The 4,505-nt window shown below is 41.8% G+C and overlaps 1 long non-coding RNA gene across 1 annotated transcript in view; it reads left to right on the forward strand.

Moving 5' to 3' along the window:
* LOC115271654 overlaps positions 1-4,505 on the forward strand; it is a 68,805-nt gene that overhangs the window by 62,891 nt on the left and 1,409 nt on the right. The window lies entirely within an intron of this gene.

Raw genomic sequence — 4,505 nt, forward strand, 5'->3', positions numbered from 1 at the left:
GTTGTGCCATAGTCCTGGGAACTTTACACCCTCTTCTTATTGTTATTATAAGAGTGCCAAAGCATGAAGGACCTTTGTACAATAACATCTCAACTCCAGAAGCTTGAAGGACATTGGTGCAGTAACATCTTAACTCACGTGAGTTAACCTCTGAGGGACTGGATCGGCCACAAGGGTTGTGAGGGCACGAGAGCTTTGCCCCATCACACTCCCCTTACTGGCTCCTCGCTGCTGCTTCCCACATTTTCCTCTATTGTTTTTAATTGTAAAAAATGCATTCTGGCGTTGGTCAGTGTTGATTGTCTATTAATTTGATATAACAGCAACATCCTACAATCATAATTAAGAGAACAACAATAGCCAATACAAGAATTAAAACAAAAGAATGTTTCAAAATATTAAAGGGGTTAAAACCATTGAGATTATCCAACAACTGCTGGGCAACCTGAGAAGGATCAAATACTTCCAGTTTACTTCTTCCAGCATCATGAATTTCATTTTGTAATTGTAAGAGATCCAAAGTAAAATTGGTATCATACCAAACACCTCGAAGGTGCCTTTGAACCTTACCCCAGATTTCATTATTATATTCCAGGGGAGTTACACAAATGTGTTGAAAATTGGCATGGCAAATTAAACGTATCAGTCTTTATTAGCATTAATTGAGTTCCAATGAACTCCACTGAATGCTCTAAAGCTTCCAAGTGTAACATAGTCTTTTTATCTACTCTTTGTTGGGCCACAAGGGCAGTTGACACATTTCTAGCATTTACATGGTCAGCTGTATGCACGGTTTGAGAAAGTGCTATGGCTGAGGCAGTAGCCGAAGCTATTAAGGTAATGGCGGCAGTAATTCCAGCTATTAATAGACGTAGGAATCTTTTAGCCCTATGTAACAATCCATTTAATTCTATTGCCAATTGAACCCCAAAATCCGCAGACCAGGAGCTGGATGATGAAGACAGGTGGCCATGCCCATAATAGGCACTAGTCCATAAGGGAGTCAAGGAAGCAGCCAATTTCCATAAGTCCGTCTGTTTTTGTCCATTGGGGACCATCAACACATTAGCAGGAAAAGTCCCATTATGGATGTAGACATGGGGTTCACCTGTAGACAGCGGATGAGACCAGTCCTCCAAAGTATAATTTTCTATACCATTTGGAGATATCAGCATAGGATGACCTATGACAGTCATCAGCTGTGGTGGTCAGTTCTGCTTTCTTCCAGTGTACCTGCAGGGGGCCAGGCTGAATAAAAGAATTCCCCCAAGGTGCTAAACCACCATGAGGGTAGATGTAAGGGTTATATCATTCAAATCCAAAAAATTTAAAACAGAGTTAAATTTGGTGCATATGAGGGGAATACTTTACCTTATTACTTCTTCCCATGCATTCCTCCTGTTTTATTTTTTGTAGTTGCAATTTTAAAGTTCTATGAGCGCTTTCCCCAATGCTTTGACCAGTAAAATTATAAGGTATGCCAGTAATATGGACAATATTAAACTGGGAACAAAACTTTTTAAAGTCTTGGGAAGTATATGTGGTTCCATTGTCAGTTTTCAAATGTTTAGGTGTCTCTAACACAGCAAATTATATATCCAGAATAGGTATCAACAGTTACATGAACATATTGTAATTTTCCAAATGGTAGATAATGAATAACATCCATGTGCCATAAATCATTAGGCATCAGTCCCCGTGGGTTAACTGCTATGTGGGTAGGAACTAATGCTTCAGGGCAATGAGGGCATTGTTTAACAAGTTCCTAGCTTGATCTCTAGAAATTTTAAATTGTTTCTTAATGCAGTTGCATTTTGATGCAATCTAGCATGACTCCCAGGGGTTATTTGCAAAGAATCTAGAGAGTATAGATGAGTTAGTTGATCAGCTAAAGCATTGGCTTCGGATAAAGGTCCAGGGAGGAGCGTATGAGCCCGTGGATGTGCAACAAAGATAGGCTCAGTCCTTTGCAAAAGAAGCCTTTTTATCTCTGTAAAGAGATGAAAGAGTTCCTCATCAGAAGTATGAATAAAGGCCTCAGGGAGCTGGTGTGCTGCGTTGACCACCTAGAGACTGTCAGAAAACAAATAAACCGCAAATGGAAATTGTTGCAGGGCCATTTTAGCAGCAAACAGCACGTTGTACTGAGGTGGTCTGATATCTAACTGTGGTAGTATTAGTATGTTGTTGAGAAACAAAAACTATTGCTACTATACCAAGACAAAAGGCTGAAAACAACCTGAATGGCCTTCAGGATGATGAGTCCAAGTCAAGAACTCAGTAATAATTTCAGGAGCTTGTGCATAACCTACACCTTGTATAGGAACATTTGTATTTTGTTTAGGCCAAGATCAAGGCCAATGTTTAGTAGCTATAACAGAGACATCTGCTCCTGTGTCGACCAGCCCAGAAAACTCCTTTCTATTGATATATAAAACAAGAGTCGGTTTCTCTAGACTAATTGCCTGCATCCAGTTAATATTTGTGGACCCAAACCCTTGAGTGTCCCTAGTTTCTTTCAAAATCTTGTTCTTTGTTAACACTAAGGGCATCAATACTAATTGAGCAATAGGTGTTTTTGCTGGGATGGTTAAAATTTCTGTTTGGACTGAAAGAATTAGACAAATTTCTCCAGTATAGTCTCCATCTATTACTCCAGGGAACACTATTAATCCTTTAAGATTCCAACTAGATCTACCCAATATTAAGCCCCATGTTCCTCTGGGAAGAGGGCCCCATATTCCTGTAGGGACCTTTTTTGGAGGAAATCCTCCTTCCAAAGTAATATTTGTATAAGGCCCCAAATCTAATCCTGCACTGGCAGTGGTACCGCGGTATAGTCTGTCGATTCTGGAGAGATATGAGGTGTTAGAGACCGGGAGTTCATGGGGGCCGCTATGGCTGCTCTTGTTTGCTGGGGCCGCAGCTGGCCCCCTTTCCAGTTTCCCTGTAGAGGACTGCCAAGTTTATCAGTCCTAGATCTGCAATCCTCAGCCCAATGATCTCCTCTCTGACATCTAGGACCTATCTTCATTGACTTGACACCTGAAGGCATAGGGGATTTGGGTCCCATGGAGTTAATTCCTTGTGGGCATTGGTGTGCCCTTTTTTTCCACATTGATAGCAAACAATGTTGGGATTAAAATAAGCATTTTTTCCTTTATTTTGATTTATCTTTTGCATCAATTGTCCTGGGGAAATGCCCTGTAGGGCGGCGGCCAAAGTGACTACTCGTATATATGAACTCCTAATTTTTGAGCACAGCGTGATAAAATCTTCAAGAGTCCCTATTTTCCTCCAAGGTCTTATTGCAGCCTGACATGCAGAATTAGCACTTTCAAAAGTCAATTGCTTAACTAACATGGTGCCAGCAGAAGGCAAAGAAAGAGAATTCCCAGTTTAAAGATTTTTAGCTCAAACAGAGGAGCAGACTTGAGGTTCCTTTTGTTTTGTTTTAACCAGTAGAATTAGGCACTCCATGTCAGTCCAGAGAAAAGAGGGAATCTTTCCCAAAACAAAATGAGTCCCGGCAGCTGCTAAGGAAATATTCCCTTAAGTCTCCGTCCTAGGTAGACCAACAATATTTGGTTCCAATTATAGCCATTAACCTGGGAAATGAATTAGGGAGAAGCCCTCACATCTAGGCAGAGGAACAGAGTGTTTGTACCCCCTTCAGGTTGATTTTATTTTCAGCCAGACCAATAAGGTCCCCTTTTCTGCATAGTCCCAACCCCATAATGTTCCCATGAGGAGGTGTCACAAAGACAGACAAAGGAGTAGGGGTGCCCCCTCTAATGAGGAGACCAGTCAGATGCCCATCTGGCCGTGTCCCAAAGGAACTTAGGTGACGCTTAGCCGTAGTGGTCTCAGCATGGTGACTTACGATCAGAAACTATGCCGATGCTGTCATAGACTGTATGCTGTTCACCACAGAATCGCAGATGAGCCCACTCAGACTCCAGGCTTTTGGGGACCTTAAGGGTGCTCACCCGTGGAGCCACAGAATCGAACTCAGCAGGCAAGCCAGACCAAGCTGCACATTCACACTCACATACACACCAGAGGTTATTACATTCTCTCCCATAGAATTTCCACAGATAAAAACAATGACAATGACAACTGAACAAAACAAGTACAGAAGTGGCCACAAAACAGGTTTTTACAGATTTACTAAAGGGCCCGACCGACATCTCAGTGTGGTCCCAGGGTGGGAAGTAGTGCTGCGTCCAGCCTTCCACTTGATACCCCAGATAGAAGCACATGTGCATCCAGAACTTAGATGATAAGTTGATTTACCTCCAGAAGTTTGGAAACAGTCACCCAAGTTGGCACAGAAACAGGAGAAGGAGGAGAAGGCAGAAGAGACAAGGTGACAGCAGGAGGCATTGAAGAAAAACCTGATTTAAAATCTTATTATATCAATGCCTTTTAGGGCCCCGAGATACATAAGACCGTTTGATCTCATCTCCTATTTTATTTCAAGTTTTTACATTAATAGTTCACTT

The sequence above is a fragment of the Suricata suricatta genome, chromosome 11, assembly GCF_006229205.1.
Source record: "Suricata suricatta isolate VVHF042 chromosome 11, meerkat_22Aug2017_6uvM2_HiC, whole genome shotgun sequence".
Taxonomy (NCBI): Eukaryota; Metazoa; Chordata; class Mammalia; order Carnivora; family Herpestidae; genus Suricata; species Suricata suricatta.